Source organism: Elephantulus edwardii, unplaced genomic scaffold, assembly GCF_000299155.1.
Source record: "Elephantulus edwardii isolate Elephantulus edwardi_28Jun2011 unplaced genomic scaffold, EleEdw1.0 scaffold00062, whole genome shotgun sequence".
NCBI lineage: Eukaryota > Metazoa > Chordata > Mammalia > Macroscelidea > Macroscelididae > Elephantulus > Elephantulus edwardii.
In genome coordinates this window covers 15,457,734-15,466,463 of record NW_006399812.1, presented here as the reverse complement: position 1 = coordinate 15,466,463, position 8,730 = coordinate 15,457,734, and the positions used below count along the sequence as shown (strand labels likewise).

The 8,730-nt window shown below is 38.7% G+C and overlaps 1 pseudogene across 1 annotated transcript in view; it reads right to left on the bottom strand.

The window, feature by feature from the left end:
• Nucleotides 1–4,064: 4,064 nt before the first annotated feature.
• Nucleotides 4,065–8,730, bottom strand: part of LOC102847316 — a 110,185-nt pseudogene continuing 105,519 nt past the window's right edge. The window contains exon 5 of the transcript XR_438897.1: nucleotides 4,065–4,618. The product of XR_438897.1 is annotated as an uncharacterized LOC102847316 (transcript). The remainder of the gene's footprint in view (nucleotides 4,619–8,730) is intronic.

Sequence of the window (8,730 nt, the reverse complement as noted above, 5' to 3'; positions counted from 1 at the left end):
GGGGGAAGGGTGCAACAATGAATGAATGGAATTCCAAAATCTCTGTAGATGGTCATTGAAATGAAAAATAAACAACCTAAATTAAAAAAAAAAAAAAAGGTGGGCTCGGTGAAATCCATTCAGTGTTCAGGGGCAGAAGTGAGAGGTGATGACGTGGAAAGGAATCTGGCTATCCAATAGCTCCCTCAAAGGAGATGGCAAGACTTGAGTTTCTTGGCCACAACAATGCGACCACCCTGTTAACAGCTCCATTCCCTTACAACCCCAGATCCTTCTTAACATTAACTCCTTAACTCTGTGTAGAACTGGGATGCTGCAGTAAAAGAATATCAAGGGGTTGATGCTGAATATATGACAATTGCATATGAACTGTTCAAATACACAGAGACAGTAAAAAAAACAGGTCTAAAAGTGTATTTATTTTAAAAAGAGCTGGCACTTTCACAAAGAAATAATCCCTATGTAAAATTCCCAGACAGAAAGATACTGGATTTTAAATCTGAACGAATTTGTGAAAAATAAATGGGACATATTATCCACAGAAATAATTACTGTATTACAAGTTTAATTAAGATGCAACAAGTAGGAATTTCTTTCTTGAGACATGAAAATAATGGAAGCACCATAGAAAAGTATCTAAATGGTATCTTCTCTGGAAACACTCCAAATCTTGGGCTTCTTAGATTATATTTTAATTTAGTAACTCCACCTTTACAGATGCTCTATGGCAGCACATTTATGCTGTTACTTACGCACACTATACAACTGTTGCCAGGAAAACACCTTACATTCTTATAGTCTTGACTATCTACCTAAAAATGTAAGAATGACCTACCACTCTGAAAATGGGAAACTATATACTAAGACATTGATGTCTAAGTGGAAACACCAATTATTGCTCTCTCTATTCTCATATTCATGCTTAGATTAAAACAAGTGACTAAAATTCTATGTTCAGAGAAAACTGTCCAATCTCCTAAAGAAATTTTAGACTTGGATAAAATCACCTCCCCTTTTCTCCCACGCTGGGCTGGGACCACAAGACAGCAGGGCAGCACCCTGCTCTTCGGAGCTGCTGAACATTTATACTTTAGTATCTAATGTAAAGAAACCCACAATGAGATAGTTATTATTACCAAAGGTTATTTTTTATTTCAGATTCATAAAAAAAAATACTTTAAAAAATAGAGTAATCTCACAAACTGAGGAGAAATCAGGAACAAAAATAACATGTTAGTACTTTTTCCTGAGAAACAGATCAAAAAGCTAAGAATGGACTTTTTCCTTCCTAGCTTTTGTTGAACAGAAAAACTATTTTCCCTATTTCTAAGGCATCAAAAAGCACTCCACGTGCTAAATGGGGTGTTCAGATACAAGGTTCCAAGCTCTCTAATGGGGATTAAGGAACATCAAAGTTTTGCTGCACTTCCTTATCTTCTAACATCAATCTACGAAATTGTACATATTTCTGCTTAATAAAAAAAATCTGGTCATATTTTATTATTATCACCTGAATTCTTAGTAAGAATGTCCAAAGTATCTGATCATATGTCCCAAAAAACTAAAGGGAAAGCTGTTTTGATCTTAGCATGTGCAGCCGACGCCAGTCATTACCACCACCACCAGGAGATACAGTTAGATGTATTTCTAAATTTACACCAAAGCCTAGCTCTAAAACCACCGATACTGCCATCAAAGACAAATCAAATCCTACTGGTTCGAAAGGAATAATGAAGAGCAAGAGTTACAAAGTCATCTTAGAATTCTTCAAAGCTCTGAACTTACTCATTCCCCATACTGGATTTCCCTCAATTTCATAAATGATTCTCTCTCAGACTCAAATTTTCATCCCCAACCAGTTTATGTAGTCAAAACAATAGTTAACAAGTTAACATTTATGTGCTATACTTGTGCAAAAGTTTTTCTTTGCACAGCTAACAGGAAAGAAAGCTCAAGGCAACTCTTCTAACAAGTTCAAATCTTATGTTGTGATTTACACACCTCTGACAATTTGCATAAAGCTTCTTTTTACAAGATTATTAAGCCAGCTCATATAATTGGTAACCTTCAATTTCTGAAAGACTGCTTGAAATAAATAAGACAAAAATGCAACACCTACACAGGAGCTTAAAGTTTCAAGTGACCTAACTGCATCTCCAATTAGGTTAATTATTCAACATCAATGAACAAGTACAGACTTCAGAGGATTCTGTGGTGTGTCTTAATCAGTTATCTGCAACATTTGCCAATCTTTACAAGGAGCAGATTAATACTCTAGCCACAGTAAACTGGTTCTAAGCCCTGACAGAAAACTCTATCCAGTTTCCTGCCTCTAAACAGAGTTAACAACTCTCCCAGGACAGTGTCTTCTAGAAGACAACACTAGGCTCCTTCCTATCTCCTACATTTAGAAGGGGCTTGTGGCCCTAATCCTGACTTTTCCAGTTACTGGGCACTGTGACTTCTTCTGGGTACAACAGCACAGTCAGCATGCAAGCTTCCAGAAACCCAAGAGTACAACTTGAGATACACTGAGTTATAGTATGGTTACATCCTTGTATGACTAACAATGTGGAAAAAAAACCACAAAACTATATTCAAATGAGATACCTATTACCATAAACTTTTAAATCAGATCTGATTTACTCTCTCATCACCAACAGGCATTTGGGGTTAAGGGGGACATGCCAACAAATTTGAGCTAGAATTGTGCAAACAAAAACAAGTAAAAATGACAATCAAAATGACCAACATTAGTATAAGCCAGACTCTGGAGAATCCCTACTTTAGCCATTTTTCAGTCTCAATAAAAATGTCAACATCCTGAGTTTTATCTATTTTCAATGTAAAATAACTTATGAAACATGAAAGCATGCAAATAAACAAATGGAAGAAGCAGTGCAAAGTCTGGAGGAGCAGCTGACTAGAGAAAAAAGCATCACAAAAATAACACAAAAACATGTATTTCAATGAAATAAATTAAAAGTGAAAACCTTACACTGTCAAGTCTGTTTTTAAATTAGTATTTTTGGGAGATGGCATGGAGTTGGTCAATAATCAGATGGTTAAGATTAAATACCAAATGGATTCTTTACAAGAAATTTTTACCTTTAAAAATCACTGCCTCATGGCAGAAATTTTGAACAGCTAAAACGATCTGCTGCCTATTTTACACTGCAATCAGTAGCTGTGTGATAAAATTGTTAATACACTAACTTCACTAACTCAGCTGCCAAAAATGTACTCCCAAAATGCTTACTTCACTAGCATCTACAGAAATGAAAATTTTGGTTGAGTTTCTCTAAACCACTTCCAATTTTTTCCCCCCAAGAAATTTAAAAAAAGGTAATCTAATAACCCAAACTTATGTCAAAAGTCTAATTCTAACATATTTTAATTACCAAAATTATAAAGGTGTTTACTGTCTCAGTGTTAAGTGTAATTTTAAGTCAATTTGCCACAAACTATTGTCAAGATGCAATGGAGCGTCTTTACACCTCACCTGGCACAACTGAAAACAACTTGCATTTGTTGGAATAAACAATACTAATTATGTTTAAATAGGTTTTTTTACTGTATTTTTAAAAATCACTCCAAATTACAATATGATTAATTTCTATAGCTCTAAGGATTTTTAGTACAGAGTTTAGGGGGGAAAAAATTAAAAATGTATGAAGAGATGGCATCTAACCTTTCTTAATGTTGGTAACCACAGTTATTCACTTAAACCAAGAACCTTCTGCAATGACCTCCACCTGGAAAAGCAGCTTTTCTTGGGATCTCCAGGTTTATCAAAAACATTAAGGCCCAGGATTTATTTTCCCCCCCCATATACCTCAAATTTTTTTGTTCCCCACAAAACTCCATTCAAAACCAGATATTCAAATTACATGGCTAACACTTTTTAGCTAGTCAATTCTTCAGTGCTAATCCTAGAACACAAATCTCAATGGATTTTTTGAGTAACAGAATAAGACAACATTTAGCCACTGATGTGAGTGGTGTAGGAGGTCACACCTTTAAACGTCCAAGCCAGAAGCTGTCAAGTCTGGAAAGGGGGTGGTCTATTGTCCTGTATTTTCAGAATTTGTTGTATTTTCAGTGCTAACGGGGGGCTGCACGTTGTCTGCAAGGTTGTGAGCATGCTCGAGAAACAAATCTTTAAGTACACTTAATTCCTTAGTCAGTAACTTAATTTTTGCTTCCAATCGTTCATTCTCTTCTTTGAGCTGATTCACTCTCTGTAGTGTATCCTGTGCTTTCTGTTTGCTTTTCAACCTGCTCTTCTTCACAGCCATGTTATTCCTCTCTCTGCGCTGACGATACTCATCACTATTTCGATCCATGGGCGAACTCTTTTTGCTCTGCTTGCTTGGAGGTACAGCTTTGCCTCCTCCTCCTCCTCCGGGCCCAGCAGGCACCAGCTGAGGAACCTGCTGTAAGCCGCTGGCATGTGCCTGAGTATGAATAACACTTATTCCGTTAACTCCTGGGGTACTGTTTTGCTGCAAAATCTTGCTCATTTGGGCACCTTCCTTTGCCAACACAGATGAAAACAAAGGCAAGGTGATCGATCAGTGGTTTCCACGTTCAACTGCCAAGAAATCTTCACATACACCTAGTGAAAAAAACAAACTGCATTAAAATATTTTCAATGACAGGCTCATGAGAGATTAAACGTGCAGGTGTCTAACAGCAGGCCAACATTAATCGATTATGCTGAGAAAAGTCTACAACTGCCAACTGCTCTAGTGTTTCAGATACCAAAATCATCTTATGTAGAAGTACACGAAGCACCAGAAGGCCAAATTTTGAGCACCTGAACCCCTGAGGGCATTGAGCATCTGTGACTGTTATAAAAAATGGGGGGAAAGAAAGTATCTCTAATTAGGCAGCACATATGAACTAAGAGATCTGACAATCTGCCAGGAAGAAATCTGAAAGGTTTGGGTTAAGTATGGAAAAACTGAGTTCTATTATAAACCCACCCACCCCACTGCCACTGCCACAGAGTCAAGAGACTCCTATGGACACTATAACAGATGCCTGCAATGAAAAGAGGGAAAGCTGCTGGTTGGAGATAAAACAGAATTCTGGAGTTCATCAGGAAGGCTGTGCCACCTGTATGTTCCTTATTCCAATACGGAGGAAGTGCATCAGGAAGGCCCTGACTTTGCTTGCAGACCATGTCCTTACTATTTTTTTGGGGGGGTGGGGGATGGGGTTGGTTTTGTTTTAAATTATTTCAAGTAAGAGTCATCCACAGAAATTTACTGAGTTATTTCCTTGGAGTATAGATGTAGAAGCTCTGAAACACCCAATCTGCTCTGCTGCCCTACAATTCTGACAGTTCTTTCTTAACATAATAAAACATCAACAAGAAACCAGAGCAAAAGAAAGAAAAGCTCTGATCTATACCTGGAAGTGCCTAATAAGGAGGCTCAAGCTGGACAAAGGAACTGCCTGTGCCCACCTCATGTTGCTGAGCGACACGGAAGCATTGCTGGGGTGCTGACTATTGACAGAAAGTCAGTTTCTGAAACCAGTTATATTTAGATTATTAGAAATCCCACTAAGTATTAAAGGCTTATCAATTCTAGAATCATGAGGCCATTTCAAGACAAACTGAGCTGAATGAATCATGTCACAACCACTCCTGGAAATTTAGAAAACCTGATTATGAATAACGAAACTATCTTGTTCTCTTTTTCACAAATCTGTGACCACCCCTTAGTTACTGGGTCATCCATTCTCACTCTAGTACTAAGACAAGACAGAAATCATCTTTCCAAACCACAATGAATATTCAGTCCAAGTCTATCTTCAGTAATGAATATTTCACAATTTCCCTCAATAATTTATTATGTTACTTAATTTCTCTTGCAGTTAAAAAAAGTTGTTCAATATTAAGCCACCCTGATTGCTTGCTATCTAAGAGTATTGCTCATCTATCTGATCTAAAGCAAATGTTAAAATGTTTTATTCAATTGTTAAGAAATTGTTTAACACTTCTCTAGGAATCATCTTAATCATGGTTCATCTTATTTTTTACACACTGAATTATAACTCTGGTCCAAGAGACAGCAAGAATTTAAAGTGCAGATCAGAAAGCAGTCTGTTCTTGCCTTGGCTGTTTCACCGGGCGTGCCTCTTGTCTTCCATGGCCCTCAGGTTCCCCATCTGCAAATGAGGGATGTTGACGGCATAGGGCATCTTCTAGTTGTGACAATTATCATGACTTCACTCACTAAAAACTCTATCCATGAAAGGCTCCAAACTCAGTGATGTTTACATGTTTCTGCTCCCAAAGCTACACAAATAGGGAAGCTGTTCCTTTATTTCAAAACTCAAACTGACTGCCTTCAAATAGAACCAACTTTTATCTGACCCTCCAGCTGAATATAGCTGGCAAGGTTTTGAAAGTTTGCCCTCTGGCTTGAAAAAGTTATTCATCGAGCCTAAAAAATAAGCACAAAAAAACCCCCACAGAAACTTGGAGATGAACTCCAAAAGATGCTTTAAATATATATTCTTCAAGGGAGCTCTGGTAGCCTAGTGGCAAGACGCTGCACTGCAACCCCAGAGGTACGTGGTTCAAATCCACGAGTTAGTCGCTCTGCTGGAGAAGGAGGGGGCAATCTCCTCCTGTACCAGTCAGATCTGGTTTGATGGTACACGTAAAAATAATACAATAAAATTTTTTTTAAAACAAAAAAAATAAAAAAAATATATATATATTCTTCATTCATAAAAAAAGGGGGAGAAAGGTGGGGAAGAGCTCTAAAAGCCATTAAAGAAAATGAATTAAATCAAGCTCACTGGCTCGCTCTTTGTTTTGAGTCAGAACCAACCGTCCAGCAAGTTTTCAGAAGCTATAAATCATTATTGGGAGAGATCTTTCTCCCTTGGAGCAGCTGCTGGCTTTTGAACTACTCACTTTTGAGCTGGCAGTGCAACTCCTTAACCTCTAGGCCGCTGCTGGTTTTGTGTCCTGTTAAGTAGAAACAATAGCTGACCCTTTAGCGGATTTTCAAAGGCAGTAAATCGCATAGGAAGAGACTGTCCATGTTCCTGTGGAGCAGCTGGTGGATTCAAATTGCATGCCTTTGAGAATGTAGCACAGGTTCTTACCATTAGGCCACCACGGCTCCCTAGGGTTCCCTAATCAAGAGCAAAGTGCTCTAAATCGAGCAAAACAGCTAGATGTACACCTTTTTCCTTCCACAAATGTTTGAGCATCTACAATGGTTAAAAAAATAAGTAAGCTTATTTCACATCTTACTATATCAAACTGATCCACACTTACTGAGGTCTCATTGATTCTGACCCAAAGGGTAGAAACATATAAGGCTTTTAAAGCTATAATCTTTATGGCCAGGAAATGAACCTGGGTTGGGTCAACTGCCTGGAAGGCAGCTTTGCTCATCACTATAGAACACAACCTTGCTCAAAATGAAGAGGGCTTGAAGCACTTAGTGCAGAGAATCAAGAACTGCAGCCTTCAACAGGAATTACATCTCAACATCAAGGGGGAAAAAAAACCTATTCACAATAGGCAACACCATGACAGAAGGAGAAAATGTTGAAATTGTTAACAATTTAATCTTACACGGATCCACAGTCAACATTTTGGTATCAGTAGGGAGGAGATTTGAAGACATATAGCATTGGCAAAGTCGGCTGACAGGGATCTTTCCAAAGTCCTGAAGAGCAAAGATGCTAGTTTAGTTTAAAGACTAAGGTGTGTCTGATTCAGCCAGAGTCTTTCCAATCAACTGTTATGATGCACTGGGTAGCAGAACAATGAAGAAGGCTGACAAGAGAACAGAATCGCTTGTGGTGATGGAGAGGAGTGCTGAATATCTCATGGATTGCAAAAGAACAAGTATGTCTTGGACAAAGTATACAACCAGAATGTTCCTTGGATAAAAAGATCTCACGTATTTTAGATATGTTGTTGTTGTTGTTGTTATGTGCCGTAGAATCGTTGCGACTCATAGCAACCCTATGTACAACAGCCCGAAACCCTGCTCTATCCTGTGCCAATCTCATTGCCTCTGACACACCCATCTTGATTACCCCAGTCACTGAATCAATCCACCTCATAGAGGGTCTTCCCCTCCCGTGCTGTCCCTCTACTCTACCCAGCATGATGTCCCTCTCTAAAGACCTGTCTTTAGAAGAGGTTTATTCCTTGAAAGGGGACATCATGCGTGGAAAGGTGGAGGATCAGTGAAGGAGAGGAAGACCCTCACCAAGACAGACTGGCACAGTGTCTACGGTAATGGACTCAAATGTATCAAGGTTAAAAGGATGGGGCAGGACTGGACAAAGTTCAGATCTAGTACTCACAGGATCACTCTAGGTTGGACTCGACAGCACTCAGTAACAACAAATTTTCATGGAAGCAGACTGCTACACCCTTCTCTCTCAAGGGTGCCTGGTGTGTTCCAAACTCTCAACCTTTAGGTCAGCAGTCAAGCGCTTAATCATGACACTTCCAAGGCTCCTTTCATAGATGTTTAACCTTAAACGAACATATGGTTCCTACATGCACAAAAACTATTCCAAAGTTCAGTTTACAGGAAGCAGGGTGGTGCCCTATTTCGCATGTGAATGAATCACTCAAGTAGGAAGCAGCCAGAAAGCTGAAGAGCAGTCGTTCTCCAAGTGTGGGCCTGGGATGGAGGTTATTAGCACCATTTGGAAAGTTGTTAGAAAGATGAATTC